Source organism: Chiloscyllium punctatum, chromosome 6 (assembly GCF_047496795.1).
Source record: "Chiloscyllium punctatum isolate Juve2018m chromosome 6, sChiPun1.3, whole genome shotgun sequence".
Lineage (NCBI taxonomy): Eukaryota > Metazoa > Chordata > Chondrichthyes > Orectolobiformes > Hemiscylliidae > Chiloscyllium > Chiloscyllium punctatum.
In genome coordinates, this window is record NC_092744.1 from 141,988,513 (window position 1) to 142,015,502 (window position 26,990).

Below are 26,990 nucleotides of genomic sequence, written 5' to 3' on the forward strand. Positions count from 1 at the left end.
GAACTTACATTGCCACTTTCTGAACCTCAGGATGTCTTTCTGGGCAGTAAGTCTCCACAAACAGCAATGTGACAATGAGCAGGGTTCATCTGTTTTGATTTAAATTGTGATTGTAGCACGGCTGCTTCACAGCATGAGGTACAAGGTTGGAGTCCAGCCTTGTCCAACGGCCTGTGTGGAGTTCCCACATTCTCTCCATGATAGTGTGGGTCCCCTCCAGGTGTTCTGGTTTCCTCCCATAGTCCAAAGATGTGCAGGTTAGGTGGATCAGTAGTGCTAAATTGTCCACAGGATCCAGAATTGTACAGACTAGGTGGATCAGCCATGGGAAATGCAGTGTTACAGTGATGGAGTGCTCTGGGCGTGATGTTCTTTTGATGGTCAGTGGGGTTTGATGGGCCAATGCTCTCCTTCCACACTGTAGGGGTTTTATTCTATGATTGAGGATAAATGCTACACAGAAGGGTGTCCTTGGAAAAGGAGCATGTGGTGTGTATCAAAGCTCTCGATGCCTTTAGATAGAGGTGGGCACCGTAGGGGATATAGTGCTTTATCTCCACCGCTGCCCCCCTCCCCCCAACTCTACTTTGATTTAGTCCCTTCTCATTCTGTCACTTGTAATGGTTTGCTTGGCCCGAAATGGGCTTTGTTTGGAAATATTCTATTGGTTACACAAATGGTTGACTGCTGGTGATTATATGTCTAGATTAGAGTGGTGCTGGAAAAGCACAGCTGGTTAGGCAGGATCTGAGGAGCCGGAAAATCAACGTTTCAGCAAAAGTCCTTTTCCAGCATCCCTCTAATCTAGGCTCTTGTTTCCAGCATCTGCAGTCCTCATTTTTGCACTGCTGGTGATTATATGTTAACCAAAAGCAAAATGGCGTACTGATGATTTTGATGGTGGGTAGATTGCTGTGCTCACATTTCTGGGTCAGAGAAATGGGGAAAAAGAATGCTTCACAGCTAACAGAACGAGAACTGAAAAGCAGTTAAATCAAACCAAAGGTTCAGACAGGGAGGGAATATTTCCCTGGAGTTTGAGTAGCTGGAAAGTGATTGTGTCCAGGAATAGACAGGATTTTGTTTTACAAGGGTTGAAAGTTTTAAAACTGTTATATTCAGACAGTTTACGTTATTTTCTTTAATTTTATTTGCTGTGCAAAATAACTTTTACAACATTTTAAAACCAAAATTTACAAACCTTTTGTTAAAGATAAATGTTAAATAAAATCCATCAAACCATCCCTCACTGAAAACTGTTGTGGAAGTGCAATCTCCTGGAGAATCCCTGCGAACTCCTTCCTACCCGGGCTCCATGACGATATACAGACCTGGAGGATAGCAGCAGGAGGAGACCATTCAGCCTTTCAATCCTGCTCCACCATTCAATGGGAAACAGCTGACCATCCAGCTCAGTCTCCTCTTCCTGCTGTGTTCCAATCCCTTTTCATGACTTTACCTTGAAGAACTATATCTAAGTCCTCCTTTGGCTTCACTGCCTTTTGTTCCAGTGATGTTGCTGTGTTACTGTGTGGGTGTAGGCAGGGGTAATGTGATGGTGCTGCCTCCTGGAGGATGCACTCAGCGTCCCTCATCATCCTGCAGTAACATCAACTGGGGTTCAGCAAGTAGAGATAGAAACCGTTTCCAGGATATGGGCATCACTGGCTCAGCCAGCATTTATTCCCCATCTCTAGTTACCCTTGAGAAGATGGTAGGGAGCTGCTGTCTTGTACAATTCACAGTCCATTTGGTGCAGAGAGATCGAAAATGCTGCGATGAGAGTGTTGCAGAATTTTGGCTGAGTGATTCTCTGTCTTTGCTTCTTCAAACGCTGGTTAACTTAATCATGATCTGCACATGACTTTGAGATTTCAGTCTGCAAATCTTCACCATCTAGCACCCTGTATAAAGGAATATGTACATGTTAGAAATTCAGAGCAGACAATTCTACTTTCTCTGGAATATCTTTTTCCCTTTCTTCCCTCAAAGCTGTAACGCTCCAGCCCACTTACTCTCTCCCACCATTCTAACTCTGCAACCCCCTAAGGTACACCCTCCACATTCTCATGGAGTAACTGATAAACAGATCCATGCCACGACTTTCCGTCCCTGGTTAGACTCTGCACCCTTTCTGAGTTCACTTCCTTTCCCTTCAGTTGCTGCAAGTCAATAATGTAACAGCAGAATGAAACAAAAGGAAACAGAAAGGGAGGTGGCAGATCCTGGACAGAAGAGGACCCTTCAATCTGGGAGAATGGGTCAGATCCTTCTTCGTTCCCCATTAGTTGATTCCGACCATTACAATGAATTGGGGATGGAGAGTGTTCCTACATGGGTGTAGTGATACTTTGACCCCCTCCCCCAACAGATCAATACTATGAGTAAATACGTTCCTCCTCCAGCCAATCACAGTGTGAAAAACTTTCCGCAAAGCATATTTACCCAAAGCACATGCTCCAAAACCCGCACACATTCTGTACATGTACAGTGCCGTGTTTCCCCACACACGTGTGGTCCCTGCCTCAGGGATTGTGGGAGTTGTAGTCCCCATGACGCCATTGGAGCCCTGTCTCTGGAAAGTCAACGAAAAGTGTAGACTGGAGGGTGTTGTGTATCTGATCCCCATTCAGACACACAGAACATTTGGATTGTCAATGGGTTTTATTGAAACATCTGCTTCCACAACCTGATTTTCTGATGTAAGGAATATAGATTCAGCCAACTGGGGTGTGGCGAGGATAATAGGAGCAGGAGATTTTAAGCAGAGGTGACTCAATGGTTAGCATTGCTGACTCACAGCGTCAGAGACCTGGATTTGGTTCCAGCCTTAGGCTGTGTGGAGTTTACACGTTCTCCCTGCGTCACTGCGGGTTTCCTCTGGGTGCTCCAGTTTCATCCCACAGTCCAAAGATGTGCAGGTGAAGTGGATTGGCTATGCGAAATTCCCAGTGTCCATGCCTGTGCAGGTTAAGCCATTAACCATGGGAAATACAGGGAATGGGTGAGTCTGAATGGGATGCTCATGATAGGGTTGGTGTGGACTCCATGGACGATTACCCTGTTTCTGCACAGTAGGGATCCTATTCCATTCTCATGAAGAAGAATGTACCTGTCTCAATGTGCTGTGTATCTGTGGAATTCCCTATTCAAAATGCGGTAGATGCTAGGACAATGAGCAAATTTACTGAAGAAATACAGATGTTGAATTTGCAATGAATTGAAGGGTAAGAGAGAGCAGGCAGGAAAATCCAGCTGAGACCGAGGTGAGCTCAATCAGCATGGTATTAAATGGTGGAGCTGCATTCCCTCTCCTGTGCCCAGTGATTATCTTCTTGCGGTACTAACTGAAAAGCTGAATCCAAAACTCACCACCTTCACCAAAGGAGATTTTTGGAAAAAGCAGGATAGTCAGGTGGATTAGCGTTTCAAACTTCGAAAGTAAGGAAGCATGTGGGAGAAAATGATTTTTCAATTTTAAACTGAGGTGAGTTAGACAGGTTATAGTCCAACTGATTTAATTGGATCATGATGAAGGAGCAACGCTCCGAAATCCAGTGTGCTTCCAATTAAACCTGAGGGACTATAACCTGGTGTTGTGTGATTTTTAACTTTGTACATCCCAGTCCAACACTGGCATCTCCAGATCATGTAAACTGAGGGGAGACAGTGATTTATGGTTTTAGACTGTGTAGTACATTCACACCGTCCAGAATACTCTGTTTTGAATATCTATCCTGTACTTTATTCCAAAGCCAAGGTCTCTGACAATGAAAACCAAAACACCCAGGTAACATCACCTCACCTCGTAATCTGATAAAAGACTTGTCATTAATCTGGTTGAATTTAGAATACAGTTGGAAAGCGGGAAGATTAAATCCAATCCCAAGATCCTGTGTTTAAACAAAGGAGACTACAATAGGATGAGGCAGGAGTTGGCTAATGTAGACTGGAAACAAAGAGTTTAGGGTGGGACAGTTGACAGACAGTGGAGGAATATCAAAGAATCTTTCAAACTGCTCAGCAAAAGTATATATCAGTGAAAAGGAAGGACTATCGGAAATGGAATAATCTGCCGTGGGTGGCTCAGGAAATAAGGGAGTCTATCAAACTGAAATAGAAAGCATTCAAATTGGCAAAGACCAAGAAGAAACTAGGAGATTTGAAAAACTTTAAAGATCAACAGAAAGCTGGATGGGATTTGGGGAGAAAAGTGATGAGTAACTATCCCCAGGGCTGGAATAGCAGTTTACACTGCTAGAGGGGAACCTATTATTTGGGGAACATATGGCCTCTGTAATTGTTGAAGCACTTAACTGTTACCAGAGAGATAATCCTGATCAAGTTAAAAATCACAGCACACTCCAAAAGCTTGTACTTCCAAATAAACCTGTTGGACTATAGCTTGGTGATGTGTGGTTTTTAACTTTGCCCACCCCACTCCAACACCAGTTCTTCCACATCAGAATCCTGATAGACAGCCCCACGGAAACTGAAGTGCCTGTCAGATACCTGACTGAGCCACAGGGCCGTGAGGGAGGGGTATGTGGTTTAACCACAAAGTGCTGAGCTGAACTCGACTTTTTTAACTGCCATTGCCATGGAGATAATATTGAGAGACAGCGTCCATTCAAAACACAAACCACAAAGGGAGAAGAATGGGAGCGGCACATCGGACAGGCGGGGAGTTACCTGATGCTGCCTGGAGGTGTTCTGCATGAACACTATCCAGGTAACTGCCATGTCTCATCAATAAAGACTCAAAGAAGACCTCTCAGAGTTCTGTGCCCAGTTATTCCTATCCAGCAGAGTTCAGGAATATGAGTACACAGCAGTCAGTCTTCACAGTGGAGGATACGAAGAACATGCCAGTAATTGATAAGGAGACTGAGGAAGGTGAAGACCAAGGAACAACCATTACCACGAAAGTATTAGAGCTGGGTAAGCTAATGGAGCTAAAGGTAGACAAGTCTCTTTGCCCTGATGGAATACATCCCAGGGTACTACCAGAGGTGGCGGGAGAAATAGTAAACATATTTGGAGTCAGAGTCCTACAGCAGAGACAGGCCCTTTGGCCCAAACTGGCCCATGCCAGCCAATATGTCCATCCACGCGAACCCATTTCCCTGCACTTGGCCCATCTGCATCTGACCCTTTGCTATCCATGTATTTGTCCAAATGCCTTTTACATGTTGTTAATGTACCCACCTCAACCACTTCCACTGGCAGCTCAGTCCATATACATACCACCTTCTATGTAAAACAGTTGCCCCTCAGGTTCCCTTTCATAATTTCACCTCTCACCTTAAACTGATGCCCTCTACTCCTTGATTTCCTGGGAAAAAGACTGAGTGCATTCACCTTACCCAAGCCTGTCACGATATTATACACTGACAGAAATAGATCTCCCCTCTGTTTCCTCTGCTCTCAACAAAAAAAAAATCCTCGCTTGTCCAACCTCTCCCTCTAACTCAGACCCCTGAGCCCATTTCTTCTGCACCTTTTCCAGTTTAATAACTGAAACCTACACTGCAATCATCACATTTCCAGTGTCTCCCCACGGCGCTGGAACAGACGTGATATCGCCAACGGATTACAAGCCATGATCGATAATTAACCCCTTTACAACAATCCCGTTTTCATTGTATTTTCCATGGTGCTGGTATCCTTCTGTCTTTCTGGTTGCATGATGAATTAAAAACTTGTCCTCATACAAAACAAATCTGTAACTTAATTATTCATGGGAAATGTGACATGTATCTTCAGACTTTTAAAAACAAATGAAATCTCTCTCCACATTCACCACGCTGACATGGACTTGGCTGTGTCTCAGTAATTTTTCCAGTCACATTGACACTTGAAATATCCGCCCACGGACAGAATACACACCTTTCTTTCCACATGAAAAGGCCAATGATATTCAGATCGGCACGGATTAAGTAACTGTCAAAACTGAACATGAAGTTCAATCTGAATTTCTCATTCACAAATCTGCCCTTTCAGTACCCTACAACAGAGAAAACAAGTCACCACCATTAACACAGGATGGAAATTCATAAGACAATTATAGTATTAAATTGTAGTTTCTTTGTTCCCCCAAAGCTTTAATTCTCAGTCTCACAATTTCTCCCTTCTGTGAACTGAAATCCAAACCAATCTCCTCACTCCTTTCCTCCACACCCAGTTCTAATGCTCTCTCCTCTCGTTGAATTCAGCTTCTTAGCTCCTGCCTGCAGACTAAGGACCAAAACAAAGGTGTGGCACGATGGCACTGCTGCCCCACAGCGTCCGTGTGGAATTTGCATGTTCTCTCCGTGTCTGCGTGGGTTTTCTCCGGGTGCGCCGGTTTTCTCCCACAATACAAAGATGCATCGGTCAGGTGAATCGGCTAGGCTAAATTGCCCATAGTGTTATGTGCATTAGTTAGAGGGAAATGGGTCTGGGTGGGCTACACTTCCAAGGGTCGGTGTGAACTGGCTGGGCCGAAGGGCATGTTTCCACACTGCAGGAAATCAAATCTAATCAAATCAATGAATCTGACTCGGAGTCTCCTGGGTGTTGGTGAATCCTCGCCCCACCTCCCAAGGTTTCCTAGTCAGACCAACATTGATTTTTTTTTCCAATCTGGAACTTTTTATTTATTTCCTCCACACCAACCCTCTGATAAGAACCATCCTGCACACACTGGACAAATCACATCTGGTTGAACTAAAATGAACCAAATTAGAACTTTAATTGCAGGCCTACCTTTGTTCCTTTCCATAACATTCCTGAATCTTCACCTGAGTTCTGATAACTTTCTGCAAAATGCTCCCCCACTGATATGCCGACCACTTGTCACGATACCAGGGCAGGGACCAGTCCCCTGGGTCCTGTTCTCAGAGGGAGGAAGGGAGGGAGCAGCCAATGACAGATTAATCCCACACATCCAAAGCCTCCCTCGCTGGCACTGACCCATACTGCACATACGCCAACAATTGGCCAGCACTGCGCCCGTGCACAGGTCTCCCCTCCTACAGAGCATGCTCCAGATCACACAGGTGCTTGGGTGATTGACAGCAGCTGTGCCCAATAGAGTGGAGGGGGCGGGGCTGCAGGACTGGGACAATGGGATTGTAAACAATGAATGAATGTGGAGGACACTGGGGGATGGACAGGTCAGTGAGGGACAGGAGCAGTGCAGCAGCAGGAGGGAATACTGGACAAACTGAGCAATGGGAGAGTCTGACAGGAGAGAAACGACAGGATGGTTCTGTTTGGAGACTCAGGCAGGGACAGCTGGGAGACAGTATGGCCTGGTGGCTTGGGCATGTTTTCCAATCAGCCTCTTCAAAGCCGCTGTTACCAAACTCTGAACCCGATTCTCTTGGTCCAGAGGTAAGGACACTACCACCATTTCTTGGTGGGCTAGTGGAAAGAAGGGAAGATTTTCTCAATCTCACTCACATGGAAACTCCATGAGCTCCTCCCACTTACTGTCTACGGTGGGAATGGAGGAGACAGAGCAGGTGGGAGGGGGTAGGGATATCGGGACTGCCTTTCAAAAGGAACTCACCTGTGTTGGTGTTATTAACAAGACTCAGTACACAGTCACCAACACAAAGCTGGTGTATGTGAAATTTATCCAGAATATTAACACCCATAACTGGGTGACGCAGACCCCAATGTACAGAGTTAAGTCCGGGATATTAATAACGGCTTTGTGTGTGAGAAATCACGTCTCATGAACTTGATTCAATTTTTTTGAAGTAACAACAAAGAGGATTGATGACGGCAAAGTGGTAGAAATGATCTACATGGACTTCAGTAAGGCATTCAACAAGGTTCCCCATGGGAGACTGGTTAGCAAAGTTAGATCTCATGGAATACAGAGACAACTAGCCATTTGGATACAAAACTTGTTCAAAGGGAGAAGACAGAGGGTGGTGGTGGAAGGTTGCTTTTCAGATTGGAGACCTGTGACCAGTGGGATGTCACAATGTATCGGTGCTGGATCCAGAAATGTTCATAATTTATATAAATGATTTGGATGTGAATATAGGAAGTAATGTTCGTAAGATGATACCAAAATTGGAGGTGTAGTGGACAGTGAAGAGGATTACCTCAGATTATAACGGGATCTTGATCAGATGGTTGAATGTGCTGAGGACTGGCAGATGGAGTTTAATTTAGATAAATGTGCGGTGCTGCATTTTGGAAAAGCAAATATTAGCAGGGTGAATACACTTAACGATAAGGTCCTCGGGAGTGCTGCTGAGAAAGAGACTTTGGAGTGCAGGTTCATAGCTCCTTGAAATGCAGAATCACAGGTAGATAGGATAGTTAAGAAGGTGTTTAGTATATTTTCCTTTATTGGTCAGGGCACTGAGTATAGGAGGTGGGAAGTCATATTGCGGCTGTACAGGGCCTTGGTTAGGTCATGCTTGGAATATTGCATGCAATTCTGATCTCTTTCCTATCAAAACAATATTGTGAAACTTGAAAGGGGTCAGCAAAGTATTACAAGCATGTTGCTAGTGTTGGAGGATTTGAACCAAAGGGAGCGGATGAATACACTGTTTTCCCTGGAGCGTCAGATGCTGATGGGTGAACTTATAGAGGTTTATCAAATCAGTAGGGGCATGGATAGGGAAAATACACAAGATCTTTTCCCTGCGGTGGGGAGGAGGCATGATGGGGGATGGGAGACAGAGGGGAGACACCGAGAGGGGGAGGGTGACCGTTATTTTGTAGATTACAACACAACCCTGTTCCTGTTCTCTCCCTATCCCCTTCAATCCCTCTGAAGGGCTCAGAACAAGTGTACAGTCCCTGGAAAGTAGAGCTTCAGGGTGATCAAGTGCTGAAGGTCAGCTACCTGACCTGCTGTGCTTTTCCAGCGCCACACTTTAACACAAGCTGGAAGAACAACACCTCATTTTCTACTTGGACATCCTACACACCTCTATCAAATTCAATAATTTTAGGCCCTGAACTCTCCAATGTCCTAGCGCCCTAGCCTCTTAACCCACACACCAGTCCTTGTTATCATAGAGCATGCCATTACACACTACCTATGGTTAGCCACTAACAGTCCTCATAAACAGCTTATTTACCCACCCCCAGCCAGTTCGTTATCCACTCCGTTGTCCAACTGCTCCCATCTCTTTCTTAGGACTCTATCCCCACCTATCATGTACTCCTTAACCCCTACCTTCTGCATAAAAAACGACATTTCTTTTCAGTCACATCGGCTCTGAGGAAGGCTCAGCGAATCCAAAATGTTAATTCTGATTTCTCTTCACAGATGCTGCCAGACCTGCTGAGCTTTTCCAGTACCTTTTGGTTATTGTGAGATTTACAGCATCCGCAGCTCTTTTGGTTCTAATTTACCAGGAATTTCTAATTCAGGTCTAGCCGCCTAAAACCGTGTGTTTATCAACACTCCCAGTCCATACAAACTCAATTTCTCTCCCAATCTCTGCTGTCTCTCTCATTCCCTTCACACTCACGGAGTACACCCGCACCATAGTGACAGTGCACCTGCACAGTTTATGGTCACATGTTGGCCCACTGGACCCACCCCTCATTCACTCCCATTGTCTGGAGGATCACATCAACTCTCCTATTGGTCTGAAGCTGCCATCAATCACACGGGCCCCATTGTGACACGAGTTGTGCGCTCCTCCCAGGAGTATTGGAGGTTGAAGGGTGACCTTATAGAGGTTTATCAAATCATGAGGGGCATGGATAGGATAAATAGACAAGGTCCTTGCCCTGGGGTGGGGGTGTCCAGAACTAGAGGGCATAGGTTCAATGTGCGAGGGGAAATATATAAAAGGGATCAGAGGGTCAACTTTTTTCACAGCAGGTGGTGCGTGTATGGAATCTTCTGTCAGGGGAAGTGGTGGAATTGGTAAAACTAGACCATTTGGCATCTGGATGGGTGTATGTATTGGAAGGGTGGAGTGGGATGTGTGCCAAGTGTTGGCAAATGGGACGAGATTAAGTTAGGATATCTGGTCAGCATGGACTAGTTTGACCAAAAGGGCTGTTTTCATGCTGTATATCTCTATGGCTCTGCACTGGCATGAGCTTCAACATTCAGTGAAAGGGGCAGTATCACAGAGTAGAGGGACTGGGGGCTGTTCAGCCCATTGGGGCTGTACACTCTCTCTCTGGAGATGGTGCCAGTCTGTCCCAACTCACCTCCCATTTGCCTGTAAGAAATCTGCTCCTAGTTGAAATCACTGCTTAACTTTCTGAGTTCCAAGGAGAATTATCCGACCTTCTGCTAACTCTCCACATAGAGAAACGTATCTTATTTTAATGTTTCAGTGTTATCGAGATGTACAGCACAGAAACCAACCGTTTGGTCCAACTTGTCCATGCCGATCAGATATTCTAAATTAATCTCGTCCCATTTGACAACACTTGGCCCATAACCTTCTAAACCTTTCCTAATCACTTACCCAATCAGATGCCTTTTAAATGTTGCAATTGTTCCAGCCACCACACTTTCTCTGGCAGCTCATTCCATACACATAGCACGTTCAGCTTGAAAACAATGCCCCTCAGATCCCTTATAAATTGTTTCCCTCACTCCTTAAGCCTGTGCCCCATAGATTTGGACACACCTAACCTGTGAATAAGATCCTGGTTGTTCACCCTATCCATGTCCCTCACAATTGTATCAACCACTGAGGTCATCTGTCAGCATCCGATGCTCCAGGGAAAACAGCCCCAGCCTATTCAGCCCATCCCTATATAGCTGAAACCCTCAACCCTAGCAACATCTTTGCACATCTTTTCTGAACCCTTTCAAGTTTCACAATATCATTCCGATAGCGGGGAAACCAGGACTGAAAGCAAAATTTCAGAAGTGGCTGAATCAATGTGCTGAACAGCCACAAAATGCCGTCACAACTCGTGTACTCAATCCACTAACCAGTCAAGGCAAGGATACTAAACGCCTTCTTCACTACCCTGCCTATCTATGACTCCACTTTCAAGGACCTATGAACCTGCACTCCAAGATCTTTGTTCAGCAACGCTCCTCAGGACCTTTCCATTAAGTGTATTAGTCCTGCCCTGATTTAATTTTCCAAAATGGAGCACCTCACATTTTTCTGAATTAAACTCCATCTGCCACTCCTTAGCCCATTTGTTTGAAGTCCTATTGTAATCTGAGGTAACCTTCTTCCCTGTCCACTGCACCTCCAATTTTGGTATCTATGTAAAGTCACTGACCATACCTCCTATATTCACATAGAAAACATTTACATAAATGAAGAAAAGCAGTGGACCCAGAAACGATCCTTACAGCATATTGCTCATAGAACATAGAACATTAAAACACAGTACAGGCTCTTCGGCCCTCAATGTCGCGCCGACCTGTCATACCAATCTGAAGCCCATTTAACCAACACTATTCCATGTACGTCCATTTGCTTGTCCAATAACGACTTAAATGTACTTAAAGTTGGTGAATCTACTACCGTTGCAGGCAAAGCATTCCATACACGGACTACTCTCTGAGTAAAGAAATTACCTCTGACATCTGTCCTATATCTATCACCCCTCAATTTAAAGCTATCCCTCCTCGTGCTCACCGTCACCATTCTTGGAAAAAGGCTCTCCCTGCCCACCCTATCTAACCATCTGATTATCTTGTATGTCTCTATTAAGTAACGTATCAACCTTCTTCTCTAACAAAAACAGCCTCAAGTCCCTCAGCCTTTCCTTGTAAGACCTTCCCACCATACCAGGCAACATCGTAGTAAATCTCCTCTGCACCCTTTCAAAGCTTCCACATCCTCCTTATAATGTGGGGAACAGAACTGTACACAATACTCTAAGTGCAGCCTCACTAGAGTTTTGTACAGCTGTAGCATAACATCATGGTTCCGGATTTCGATCCCCCTGTTAATAAAAGCTAAAACCCTGTATGCGTTCGAAACAACCCCGTCAACCTGGTGGCAACTTTCAAGGAAATGTGTACCTGGACACTGAGATCTCTCTGCTCATCTACACTACCAAGAAGCATACCATTAGCCCACTACTTTGCATTCCAGTTACTCTGACCAAAGTGAATTACCTCACACTTGTCCGCATTAAACTCCATTTGCCACCTCTCAGCCCAGTTCTGCAGCTTATCTAAGTCTCTCTGTAACGTACAACATCCTTCGTCACTATCCACAACTCCACCAACCTTCGTGTTGTCTGCAAATTTACTAATCCACCCTTCTACGCCCTCATCCAGGTAGTTTATGAAAATGACGAACAACAGTGGACCCAACGCCGACCCTTGCGGTACACTACTGGTAACTGGACTCCAGGATGAATGTTTCCCATCAATCACCACTGTCTGCTTTCAGCAAGCCAATTACTGATCCAAACTGCTTTATCTCCCACAATCCCATCCTTCCGCATTTTGTACAATAGTCTACTGTGGGGAACCTTATCGAACGCGTTGCTGGAATCCATATACACCACATCAACCGGTTTACTCTCATCTATCTGTTTGGTCACCTTCTCAAAGAACTCAATAAGGTTTGTGAGGCACGACCTACCCTTCACAAAACCGTGCTGACTATCCCTAATCAAATTATTCTTTTCTGGATCATATCTCTTATAACCTTTTCCAACACTTTACCAACAACTGAAGTAAGGCTCACTGGTCTATAATTACCAGGGTTGTCTCTACTCCCCTTCTTGAACAGGGGAACCACATGTGCTATCCTCCAGTCTTCTGGCACTATTCCTGTAGACAATGATGATTTAAAGATCAATGCCAAGGCTCGGCAATCTCTTCCTTGGCTTCCCAGAGGATCCTGGGATAAGTTCACTGGGCCAAATGGGTTTTATCTATTTTCACACTCTGCAAGATTTCTAATACCTCTTCCTCATGAGCCTTAATCCCACCTAGTCGAGTAGCCTGTATCTCAGTAATCTCAACAACATTGTCATTTTCTAAAGGGAATACTGTTGAAAAATATTCATTTAGTGCTTCCCCTATCTCCTCTGACTCTACACACAACTCCCCACTACTATCCTTGATTGGCCCTAATCTTATTCGTCATTCTTTTATTCCTTAAATACCTATAGAAAGCCTTAGGGTTTACCCTGTTTCTATCCGCCAACAATTTCTCATGTCTCCTCCTGGCACTTCTGAGCTCTTTCTTTAGGACTTTGCTGGCTATTTTGTCACCCTCAAGCGCCCTAACAGACGCTTCACATCTCATCCTAACATAAGCCGCCTTCTTCCTTTTGAAGAGAGATTCCATTTCCTTTGTAAACCACAGCTCCTGCACTCTACAGCTTCCGCCCTGCCTGACAGGTATATACTTATCTCGGACAAATAGGAGCTTTTCCTTGATCTTTGAGGGTCCCTATTCTCTGCCTGGTTACTTGTTTATCCTTAGTGTATTTCTGGAATCTCTGGATTCTCTGGGAACCTATTCCCAAAGCTCTCTCATGTCCCGTTTTTGCTCTCCTGGTTTCCCTCGAGGAGACCCCGACTGCCCCTATACTCCTCCAGGAATTCACACAAACCCAGCTGTCTGCACCTGCCGTATCCCTCCTTCATTTTCTTGACGAGACTCTCAATTTCTCTCGACAGGCAGCATTCCCTACACTACCTATTAAGGCCTTAACAGGAACATACTGTCTGTGTACTCTCGTTGTTGCAGGCCTATGGACGCAATGGCAGATGAGGACAAAGAAGCAATCATTCTCAGTAAAGAGGTTGTGTTGGGAAAAATAACAGCCTAAAGGTAGATGGGTCTCCTGGCCGTGGTGGAATGCATCCCAGGGGACGTTAACAGATGGCAGATGGCAGTGGGTAAATAGCAAATGCACTCGTGATAATTCGCTAAATTTTGCTGGACTCTGGGACAGATCTGACAGATTGGCAAGCTACAAATGTGATGCGAATATTTTAAAACGGACCTGTTAGCATAACTTCTTTGGTGGGGAAAATGCCCGATCTCTTAAGGAAGAAATAGTGAGCTATGTGGATAGAAATTATCTCATTGAGCAGACACAGCATCGATTCATGAAAGGTAGACTTCACTAAGATGACTGGTGGAGCAATGTGTGCCGAGGCCACTGTAAGTCTGCACAGGGATACAGAAAGGCGATGTGAGTGGGTAAGGATCTGGCACATGAAGGACAAGATTGGGAAACGTGAAGTCATCCATTTTGGTCAGACTAACAGCAAACTGATGATGAAATGGTGAAAACTTGCAGCAGGCTGCTGTGCAGAGGGAGCTGGGTGTCCTTATGCACGAATCACAGCAAGTTGGTTTGCAGGTACAGCAGGTAATTAAGACAGTGAAGGGAATATTGTCCTTCATTGCTAGAGGGATGGTTATGCTGCAGCTGTACAGGGTGCTGGGGAGGCTACACCTGGAGTACTGTGTACAGGTTTGGTCCCCTTACATTAGCAAGGATGTACTGACAAAGGAGGGAGTGTAGAGGATGGTCACTAGTTTCAGTCAGGATTTCAGAGGGTTGGCGTACGCAGAGAGATTGAGGAAACTGGTAGTATGCTCATTGGAATTTCGAAATATGGGAGGTTGGATGGGAAAAAAAATAAAATTATGAACGGAGTAGATAAGATAGAAGCAGGGAGGTGATTTCCGCTAGGGGTCGCTTAAACTAGGGAGCAGAGCATCAAAATAAGGGGGTATCAGATTTAGGACTGAGTTCAGGATGGACTTCTTCAGCTAAATCTGTGAATCTGTGGAATTTGCTGCTGAGTGCAGCAGTTTAGGTTATCGACTTGACTATCGTTAGGTCAAAAGGTAGATTTGTGAACAGGAAAGGAATTAAGGGTTATGGTGAGAGAACAGGAAAGTGTAGCAGAGGCCATGAAAAGATCAGCCCTGATCTTATTAAATGGAAGAGCAGGCTTGAGGGGCCATGTAGCCTACTCCTGCTCCTCTTTCTTATGTTCTTATGTTCCCACTTTCCAGCCTGGGAATAGCAAAAGAATACCTTGTACTGTCTTGTACTGTCAAAATTCGCCTTTGTCCAATTTAGAACACCATTTAGATCTGGTCTATTATTTTCTGTAACTATTTTAAAACTAGTAGAATTATCAAAGAACCCTGACAGCGTGGAAGTAGGCCATTCAGCTCATCGCAACCACACGGACCCTCAGAGACTCCTACCTTACCACTGCATTTCCCATGGCTAATCCACCTAGCGTGCACATCCCTGAACAATATGGGCAATTCAGCCTGGAATATCCACACAACCTGCATATCTTTAGATAATGGGAGGAAACCAGAGCAAACAGACGAAACCCACGCAGATAATAACAACAAGGTGATGATCCCTTTCTTATTTCCCAGTTCCACCAAAATAACTTCACTGGACGTACTCCCAGGAATATCCTCCCTCAGCACAACTGTAATGCTACCCTAAACAAAAAGGCCACTCCGCCCCCTCTCATGTCCCCCTTTCTATCCTTCCTCTTGCATCGATACCCTGGAACATTACGCTGCCAGTCCTACCCATCTCTGAGTAACGTTTCGGTAATACTCATGATATCCCAGTGCCACATTCAAAACCATACCCTGAGCCCATCTGCTTTCCCTGTCCAGCCTCTTGCATTGAAGTAAATGTAGTGTAACTTGTCAGTTCTACCTGGTTCTGTGCCTTGCCCTTGCCGGCCTTGACTGTCTGACTTCTGAACTGTACCAGCCTCAGACTTACCTCTTTTCTCACTATCTCTTTGGGTTTACCCTCACTGGATTAATGCCACCTGAGTAACACTAGCAAATCTCCCTGCCTGGATATTAGACACTTTCCAATTCAGGTACAATCCATCCTTCTTATGCAGGTCAACTCTATTCCAGAGGAGCTTACAATGATCAAAAGATGTGAATCCTTCTGCCCTACACCAGCTCCTTAGCCAATCATTCATCTCCTCCATCCTGCTATTCCTACTCTCACTAGCATGTAGCACCTGGAGTAATGCAGATATTATGGTCGAGGACCTACTTTTTTTATATTCCAGGCTAATTTGCTATATTCTCTCATCAGGACTTCATCTTTTCCCCTTCCTATGTCATTGGTACCAATGTACAATGACCTCTCACTGGTCATTCTTCCCTTTGAGAATATTCTGCTACCTGTCCGAAACATCCTTGATCCTGGCACCAGGGAGGTACCACCCCATTCTGATGTCTGTCAGCTGCAGAAACAGCAGTCTGTGCCCAACTACAGAACCCCTTATCATCCTTGAGCGTTTGGAATCTGATATACCTCTCATTATAGTAGAGCCAGTCTCAGTAGCAGTAACTTGGCTGTCAGTGCAAAATTCCCCTGAGAGTCTATGACCACCTACATTATCCATAATAGTATACTTTAGATTACATTACTTACAGTGTGGAAACAGGCCCTTCGGCCCCACAAGTCCACACCGCCCCGCCGAAGCGTAACCCACCCATACCCCTACATCTACATTTACCCCTTACCTAACACTATGGGCAATTTAGCATGGCCAATTCACCTGGCCTGCACATCTTTGGACTGTGGGAGGAATCCGGAGCACCCGGAGGAAACCCACGCAGACACGGGGAGAACGTGCAACCTCCACACAGTCAGTCGCCTGAGGCGGGAATTGAACCCGGGTCTCAGGCGCTGTGAGGCAGCAGTGCTAACCACTGTGCCACCGTGCCGCTCAGATGGGGATAGCCACAGGAGACTCCTGCTCTACCTATCTCCCTCTCCTAACTTTCCGAGAGGTAACCCATCTACCTGACTGTATCGGCAGTTTTTCGGCCTGAAACTGCCACCTATCACACATCCTGACTCTTGTAAATTCTTCATTACCATTAAGCACCGCTCCATCTGATCCATGTGATCCAAGAGGATTTGCATCACTACCTGCAGGCAATCCTCAGGATCATTCAAACTCCCCCTACTCTCCTCCAGGAAGTGCACATCACTGTACGAATGGCCATCTCTGCACCTTAATCTGTAGACCCAGAAAAAGGCAGAGTCTTACAGCTTTACAAAAGACTACTCTCGAATACATTAGTACCTGTATTTTACATTTAAAACATTCAACCAAAAGATCATAACAGAGGCACTTAAACTAGTAAACACTCACCCTACTGAATGTTGCAGATTTTAAAAAGTAAAACAGAGTAAGATTTACCTTTTAACAGACTGAAACCCACTGAGCTGATCCCCAGCTGTGAGTCACAGACATACAGCACGGAAACAGACCCTTCAGTCAAACTCGTCCATACCGACCAGATATCCGAACCTAATCTCGTCCCATTTGCCAGCACTTGGTCAATATCCCTCTAAACCCTTCCTATTCATATACCCATCCAGATGCCTAATAAATGTTGCAATTGTACCAGCCTTCACAACTCCCTCTGGCAGCTCATTCCATAAACACAACACCGTCGCATGAAAAAGTTGCCCCTTAGGTCCCTTTTATATCTTTTCCCTCATGCTAAGTCTATACCCTCTAGTTCTAGACTCCCTCACTCCAGTGAAAATACCTTGTCTATCTATCTGATCCATGCTCATGGTTTTATAAACCTCTGAGATCACTCCTCAGCCTCTTACACTCCAGGGAAAACAGCCCCAGCCTGTACAGCCTCTCCCTATATCTCAAATTCTCTAACCCTAGCAACATCCTTATAAATCTTTTGTGAACCTTTCAAGTTACACAACATCTTTGTGATAGGTGGAGAACAGAATTGCGCACAATATTGCAAGAGTGGCCAAACCAATGTCCTGAATAGCCGCAACATGACCTCCCAACTCTCTTACTCAATACTCTGACCAATAAAGGAAATCATACCAAACACCTTCACTATCCTATCTACCTGCGCCTCTACTTTCAAGGAGCTATGAACCTGCACAACAAGGTCTCTTTGTTCAGCAACACTCCCCAGGACCTGACCATGATGTGTATCAGTCCTGCTAAGCTTTGCTTTTCCAAAATGCAGCACCTTGCACTTATCTGAATTGAACTCCATCTGCCACTCCTCAGCCCATTTGCCTATTTGGTCAAAATCCCATTGAAATCTGAGGTAACCTTCTTCACTGTCCACTACACCTCCAATTTTGGTGCCATCTACAAACTTACTAACTATACCTCCCGTGTTCACATCCAAATCATTTATATAAATGATGAGAAGTAGTGGACCCAGCACGATCCTTCTGGCACTCCACTAGTCACAGGCCTCCAGTCTGAAAAATAATCATCCATCATCACCACCCTCTGTTTTCTGCCTTTGAGCCAGTTCTATATCCAAATAGCTACTTCCGTGAGATCTAACCTTGCTAACCAGTCTCCCATGGGGAACCTTGTCGAACACCTTACTGAAGTCCATATAGATCGCATCTACTACTCTTCTCTCATCAATCCTCTTTGTTACTTCTTAAAAACCAGATCGAGTATGTGACACATGATTTCCCATGCAGAAAGTTATGCTGACTATCCCTAATCAGTCTGTGCTTTTCCAAATACACGCAAATCCTTTCGCTCAGGGCTCCCTCCAACACCTAGTCTAGCACAGCATCTGTAGTTCCCGGGCTTGTCCAAACTGCCTTCGTTAAATAGTAGCGCCGTATTAACCAACCCCCAGTCTTCTGGCACCTCAGCTGTGACTATCAATAATACAAAAATCTCAGCAAGAGGCCCAGAAATCACTTCCCTCGCTTCCCACAGAATTTTAGGGTACACCTGATCAAAGCCTGGGGATTGATCCACCTTTATGCGTTTCCAGACATCCCGTACGCTGTAGTATGGACATTTTTCAAGATGTCACCATTAATTTCCCCACATTCTACATCTCCCGTGTCCTTCTCCACAGTAAATACTGATGCTAGATATTGCATCTTGATAAAACAAACGAGGGCAGGACTTACACTAATTAAAAGTAAGGCTTTGAGTAATGATATGGAACAAAGAGACTGAGGGGTACAGGTCTTCTTAGTCTGTGTCACATGTAGACAGGGTGGTTAAGAAGGTGGTTAGCACACTTATCTTCATTGCTCAGACCTCGGAGTACCGGAGTTGGGAATTTAGGTTGAGGCTGTACAGGATGCTGGGGAGGCCTCTTCTAGAATACTGTGTCTAGTTCTGGTTGTGCTGTTATAGGAAGGATATTATTAAATTGGAGCGGATTCGGAAGAGACTAACCGGGATGTTGCCATGAATGGAGGGATTGTGTCACAAGGAGAAGCTGGATAGGCTGGGATGTTTTTTCACTACAGCGTAGGAGGTTGATGGATGACCTTAGAGGTTTATAAAACCATGAAGCGTGTAGACAAGGGGGAGGGGCGGATTCAAGACCTGGGTGCATACAATTTGAAAATAGAGGTTTAAAAAATAAATTGGGGATTTATTTTTACCTTTACATGTGTGAAGTGAACTCCCAGAAAAAGAGGCAGCTGTGAATACAATTACAATGTTTAAAAGACATTTAGACAAGTCCATAAATAGGAAATGTTTGGATGAATGTGGACCAAGCGGAGGGAGGGGCGATTAGATTAGTTGGGAATTATGGTCGACACGGACTGGTTTAACCACAGGGTCTGTCTCTATTCTGTATCATTTTATGACTCAAACTCTCGCTATCTCTGAATTCCTCCATGCTCACAACTCCCCAGATCACTGTCACCTCATCCAGGCTAAACTCTTCCTTATCTCTAGAAATCCTCTCTCGCCTCAGAACCATCACTATCTCTGGAATCACAAACATCCCTGTAACATCCTCCAATTGCCTCCCATCTCATCACCCACCCTCACGATCTCTAATCTTGACAACCCCCACAAATCTGTCCTTCTCCACAGTAAAAACTGATGCCACTCATTTAGTATCCCCCCCAACAACCCCATCTCTGCGTCTTCACGCATAGGCTGCCTTGCTGATCTTTGAGGTGGCCTATTCTCTCTCTAGTGACCCATTTGCTCTTAATGTATTTGTAAAAACCCTTTCCCTATTCGCCAAAGCGGTGTCCTGTCCCCTTTTTTCATTACTGATTTCACTCTTAAGTATACTCCTCTTGCCTCTATACTCGAAGGATGTTTGTGATTTTTGGATTAGAATAAATGCAAAATATTACATCTTGGTAAAACAAACGAAGGCTGGACTTACACTGATTAAAAGTTGGGCCTCGGATAGTGATATGGAACAAAGAGACCGAGGGGTTCAGATCTTTGAACTATGTGTCACATGCAGACAGGGTGGTTCAGAAGGGGTTTAGCACATTTGCCTTCATTGCTCAGATCTTTGAATATAGGCATTGGGGCATTATGTTGAGGTTGTACAGGATGTTGGGGAGGCCTCTTCTGGAATACTGTGCCCAGTTCTGGTTGTGCTGTTATAGGAAGGATATTATTAAATTGGAGCAGGTTCAGAAGAGATTTACCAGGATGGTGATGGGAACGGAGGGATTGAATTATAAGCAGAGTCTGGATAGGTTGGGTCCTTTTTCACTGGAGCACAGGAGGCTGAGGGGTGAACTTATTAGAGGTTTATAAAATCCTGAAGAGTTTTGGTAATGTGAACAGCAGGTGCCCTTTCCAGGAGGGGGCGCGATTCAAGATTGGGGACATCTTTTTCTCAAATTAAAAAGTAAGGCTTTAAAAAGAAGTTCCGATGTTATTTTTTGTTTTTGCACAAGAGTGGTTCACATGTGGAATAAACTTGCAGAGGACGTGGTAGATGTGAATGCAATTACAATTTCAGGGTGGCACAGTGGCTCAACGGTTAGCACTGCTACCTCTCAACACCAGGGACACAGGCTCAATTCCTGTATTGGGTGACTGTCCATGTGGAGTTTGCATATTCTTCCCCATGTCAGCGTGGGTTCATCCAGGAGCTCCCATATCCTCCCACAATCCACAGATGTACAGGGTAGGTGAACTGGCCGTGCTCAATTGCCCATAGTGTTCAGGAATGATTGGGTTGAGTGAATTAGTCGGGGTTAATGTAGAGCAAAAGGGTAGGGGAATGGGATTCTAATAGGAAAAAAACATTTGGACCCGTACATCAATAGGGAATGCTAGGATGGACTTGGACCAAGTGGAGGCAGGTGCGATTAGTTCAGTTCGAATTTATGGTCGACACGGACTGGTTGGACCACAGGGTCTGTGTCGATGCTGTGTAACTTTATGACTCGTTACCTCTGTAAATTCCTCTATGTTTCGAACTCTCCCTATCAGTGCCATCTCATCCAGCCTTACAAATCTTCCTCATCTCGATAATTCCACTCCAGCCTCAAAATTTAAAAACCTCTATCACAAATCTCTCTATCTCTGTAACATCCTCCATCCACACAATCCTTTCCAACTTGCATCTCCTCCAGCTTCATTATCCTCCCGATCTCTAATCCCCTCCAGTCTCTCAAGGCTCTGCTATATGCGCCTTTCTTTATTTCCAGCTTTCAGGATGCCCAGTGTTTATTTCTCACTTGATGATTGCCCTTTACAATTCCTGCGCTGAGCTTCTGAATTTCCTCTTAAATCTCTGCGTCTCACTTTCCTCCCAAGAAAATCGACCAATCACGTGTCATCTATTCTAGTATCACCTTTTCTGACCTGATGTCCAATGGAGCCTGTCATATTCCTATAATAAACATCTCAGCGGTCTACAGAACAGAAAAACGCTCTGGTGGTCCATCGAATCTGAGAGAAAGAAAACTACCACTGAAAACTACCACCATACTATTATCCTCCTCTATTTTCCAGTACTTGTGGAAAAGTGTCATCTATCATGGCATAGCAAGTGCACACTAAATACATCTCAAATGATTTCGGGATTTGTGTCTCCCATCCTCACAGACAGTGAGGTTTAGTGCAACTGTTGCTCGATGATGACATCACCCACAGGAACACAGAGCAGCTGGGTCTGTGCAAACCAGAGATCGCCCATACATTAGGAAGGATGGCAGGGTCCCTGAGAGGGGGCACAGGAGAGTTACCAGGATGGTTCAAGGAATGGGGGATTTTAGTTGCAGGGACATGGGTGTTGTTAATACTTATCAAGAATATCCATCTACAATAGATGGACTCTTGTTCTCAACCTCTCCCCTTGCCTGGGCTGTGGTAACCTTCAGGTTAAACCACCACCAGACATCTCTCCCTAATGAGAGAGCAGCCCTATGGTCTGGTAGGACAATGCTGACTTTACCTTTTACACAGTGATGCCACTGTGCATCGGGGGTGGAGAGAGGGAATGCTGAAGGTGGTGGATGGGACACCACTCAGGCACAGTGCTTTGTCCTGGAGGATGTTCGCTTTCTTTAATACTGTTGAGGGCTGCACTGATGAAGGCAAGTGGAGAATGTTCCAACACGATCCTGATGTGTACCTTATAGAGAGCAAACAGACACTGGGGAATCGGGGTTTGGGGAAACTGAGGTGTTCTCGTTGTAGCAAAGAAATTGAGGGGAGCTGAGAGACAAGTGCTTACAAAACATATACAACAGGATGTTAAACCTTGCACTCATCAACTCATCATAAAAGGTTTACTGGACACATATTGAAGATTTTGGGGAGATCTATTGACAGGACTGTTTGATTCAAAGGAGAATTTTTATGCAGAAAATGGAATTGAGCTGGAACAAAATACTCACACACAGTGCAAATATCCAGGTCCTGATGAATGGAGTAATTCAATCAGAGTTTGGCATTACAGTTACTGAGATTGCCATCTGAATATCCACCTGTAGTATCCTGTAATACAAGTTTATAAAATCTGTCACTGTCAGTTCAGGTTAGAAACTCACACCATCCCCTCCTCCTGGTCCAGGATGACTGTACATATTACCCCTTGTGGAGGTCAGTAGTCAGTTCAGGGGGAAATCTGTGTGGGTTTCTATGAGTTTCCAACTTGGGATTTCATGTGACTGAACAGGGCAGATCTTTGACACATGGGACAGAATGTTCCAAGAGTCAGTGAGATGTGGAGAGCAGGATTTCCTTCCTTTTCTTTCCTTCCGTTCTGCCGCTGTGCCTCATCAATAAGACATGGGGGGGGGGGGGGGTGAAAGGCTCATGCAGCTTGATGGGCAAGTTGTCTCCATTCTGACCAAAGGGCAGCAAGATCCTCCCAGTCATTCCAAAGAGTCTCTCTGAAAAGACAGCAACTCAGCATGCTTCCCACTGCCTGGTGCTCCCTGGAAAGATTTAGAAGAATGAGGGGGGAGTCTCCTAGAAAATGTAGAACAGTAAACTTCCAAAAGGATTATAAACAGTTTACAGAGATGGATTTGGAGAAGTGGACAAGTTGGTAAATGGAGCATAACTTGGGATAATGTGAAGTTGTTCATTTTGGAGGAGGTAATAAAAGAACAGAGGACTATTTAAATGGTGGAAACTGTAGAAAGCTGCAACACAAAAGGGACCGGGGGTAACTGTGCAGGAAACACAGAAAGCTAGCACACAGTTACAACAGGTCATTAGGAAGGGGAATGGAATATTATTCCTGATTTCAGGGGATTTGCAGTATAAGAGTTTGGAGTATATACCTGAGAGCCACTTTATATAGTGCGAGTGAGACCACATATGGAGTAATGAGAGAAATTTTGGTCCCTTTATTTAAGGAAATACATCACTTCATCGGAAGCATTCAGAGAAGATTTACTGGGATGATCCCTGGTTTGCAGGGACTATCTTTTAAGAAAAGGCTGAAGAAGTTGGGACTTGACTCATTGGATTTGGGGGAGAATGAGGGGCGATCTTATTGAAACATAGGCTTATTAAGGGGTATGTCAGGGTAAATACTGAGAGGATGTGTCCCATCATCAGGGAACCAAGAACCAGATTCTGGGTCAGTTGCAGAATCAAGGGTTCTGTTTTAGATTTGTCAACTTTAATGCAACACAGACATGGGTAAGGGGTTTCAGGAGCAATGGAGCTGGGGTGAGGTGGAGAAAAGCAACATTTTAGAGATTGGAATTTCAGGTGTTTGCAATTGTGTAGATGTCTGATCAGAAGGTTACCTTGGGGTCAGAACATGAGAGCAATATTGTTAAGTTCTGCCTCAGGCATTTCCCTGTAAGAGGGAGGGGCTCAGCAGTAAGGGAAAGGAATTTGTAATAGCAACTGAAGGCAATGGGTTTAACCATTGCAGTGTTTCATTGGAGGAAATTGCAGCCAATCGAGTTGTAGGCGTGTGGTAAGCAGTTTGATGAATGAGTAACAGTGGAGCAATGGAGAGGGATGATAGGGAGAGAGAGCTGGGCATTGTCAGTGTACATGGGAAACCAATACGATGTCACCTCCTGGCAGTGTGTAGGTGAGATACAGGAGGGGACAAAGATAGATCCTGGATGGACACCACATATGAGGAATTCAGAAAGGAAAGGGAGAGTGGAGATGGAGCAGGATTTTCCAACAACGGTGAGGTCAAATATTAGTTCTTAGCAGAATTGGAGAGAAGGACATAACCAGAAAAGACAGACAGAACAAGGAACAATATTTGTGAATTGGGGAGGGGGAGTGATGAGGAGGAGCCCGACTCCAAAACTGCTATTTCTACATCAGTGACATCACCCAACTCCACCCTAGTCTCAGCCCATTTACTGAAATACTCGTCCATCCCGGTGTTATCTCCAGACTTCGTTATCCAAACACAGTCCTGGCCAGCCTCCCACATTCAACTTACATATAAGCTCAAGAGTATCTAAAACCCTACTGCCCAAGTGCTCACTTGTACCAAAACTTGTTGATTCATCAAAAGGCTCCTTCCAAGCAATGATTTAATATTCTCTCCCTTGATGTAATTCCTGGCTGTGAACATCCCTGTCTCCCTGCACCACACAACCTGAGAGACCTCGACAACTCATTTTCTTTCAGACTCCCAAAGATGCATTTATGTATTGCTTCACCAGTCTGGCTGTTTCGACACGGTCAAGCGAACAAAGTCTGGAATTCGCACCCTGACCCTCTCAGACTTGCTTTCCTCCTTTAATGTATTCCTGAAAACCTGCTTATTTGGCAATACTTTTGATCACCTGACCTAATATCCCCATCTGTGGCCTTATGTCAGAAATTCTCAATTTCTGTGAAATTATAAAAATGATAAAAATACAAACCGTTGTTGATTTGCACACACACTGTCAACTCTTCACTGTCACTGAGTGAATAATCTGTAACATCTCTTACCCAAGTCACCACACCAACTGCAGCTGTACAAGGAAGTCAAACATCACCCTCTCCACAGGCAATGGGGCTTTGGCATTAATCACTGGTGTCTGTGGAGAGAGAAACACATAGTTGATATTTCAGGGAGTGCTAAATGCATTACAGGAAGTGAGAATGTTACAGAATTTGATGGTCAGAAATGGAAGGAAAATGCACTCTTTTTTTGAAAAAAAGATTTATTCACTGGCAAAGATACTGTGGAAAATTTAGTCCGTTGAGAGAGCAGCACATTGTCAGGGGTTGGGCAGCAGAGGAAAATTAACTTACAAAAGGTCTGTGAAAGTAACAGTAAAACACTAAACAAGCCAAACAGCCTGTGCCCAAAGACTTTAACTCCCCTTCCCGCTCCACCAAAGATATGCAGGTCCTGGGCCACCTCCACCGCCAAATCCCAGGCATCTGATGCCTGGATGAACAACGCCTCATCATCTGTGTTCAGATCATCCAACCACATGGGATCAATGTGGATTTCACCAGTTTCCTCATTTCCACGCCCCCCACCTTATCCCAGATCCAGCCTTCCAACTCGGCACTGCCCTTTTGACCTGTCCTACGTTTCCATCTTCCTTCCCACCAATCAGCTGCTGCCTGACCTGCTGTGCTTTTCTAGCATCACACTCTTTGACATTGAAAACATCCTGACTCTGACACTGTGTAAATCCTGCCCTATCACTCCCTGCCAAGGAAGGCTGTGCATGCGTCCCCCTACAGCTTGCCCCTCTCAAAGTTGGCAGCCACACACATGTCCCTTCGATCACTGCCCCCAATAAAAATGGCGGCAATCACTCACACCTTTCACCATTTGAAGCATTTTCCCGTTTGCCACAAACACAGGCCTGGGATTTTCAAATTTGTGTTTTCCGATGTGCACTAAATTCTGTAAAACGTCTCAGCCCGTTCCATTAAAATTTCCTTCTCTTCCTGATCAATATGTCTTTCCTTAACCATGCCCTGCACCTTCACACATTTCTAATGCCTTGGTCACAACATCACAGTGCTGCCAGTGAATCTTATCACGTGGTATCACTTTATTCCTGATGAAGGGCTTTTACCCGAAACGTCGATTTTGCTGCTCCTTGGATGCTGCCTGAACTGCTGTGCTCTTGCAGCACCACTAATCGAGAGGCTTATCACGTGGTAGAGTGTAGCCACGCCCCTCATTCACTCAGACCAACCGGCACGACCTTGTCTTCCAGCCCCATCCCCATCCTTTTATTGGTCCTGCACTGAGATCAATCACCAGAGGCCCTTTGTGGGCTGGAGCATGCTCAGTGCTTCCTGCTTTTGCTGCTGTTCATCAGGTATAAGAGAGAGAGTGTTCATTCCAGTTTCTCCTAATGTCAGACATTAACAACAACGACCTGCATTGTATGGAGCCTTTCACACTGACAAATCTCCTAAAGTCCTTCACGAATGCTGGAAATGTTGATTAAAGAGAACAACTTTAAGATACATCTTTGAGGAGTATAGAGGGGGTTGGGAAGGATATTTAAGAGGTTTTTAGATCAGACAAACCGTCTAAAGAGCAACCCATCCAGACCCATTCCCCTACATCTAACACGACGGGCAATTTAGCATGGCCAATTCACCTAACCTGTACATTTTTGGACTGTGGGAGGAAACCGGAGCACCCGGAGGAAACCCACGCAGACACTGGGAGAATGTGCAAACTCCACACAGACAGTTGCCTGAGGTGGGAATAGAACCCGGGTCTCTGGCGCTGTGAGGCAGCAGTGCTAACCACTATGCCACCGTGCCGCCCATCTGCAAACTCTGTCCTCTGCAGCTCCAATCATGGAGTGATGTCTGTGGAGAACAG

The 26,990-nt window shown here is 45.0% G+C and overlaps 1 long non-coding RNA gene across 1 annotated transcript; it reads right to left on the reverse strand.

Annotated features, from left to right (window-relative positions):
- Positions 1-1,838: 1,838 nt before the first annotated feature.
- LOC140478565 (uncharacterized) lies at positions 1,839-25,223 on the reverse strand. Its single transcript, XR_011960826.1, has 5 exons — positions 25,133-25,223; positions 22,600-22,699; positions 22,155-22,334; positions 5,890-6,007; positions 1,839-1,904 (listed from the first exon to the last, which is right to left on the reverse strand). It is a non-coding gene; the product is annotated as an uncharacterized lncRNA (long non-coding RNA).
- Positions 25,224-26,990: the final 1,767 nt, after the last annotated feature.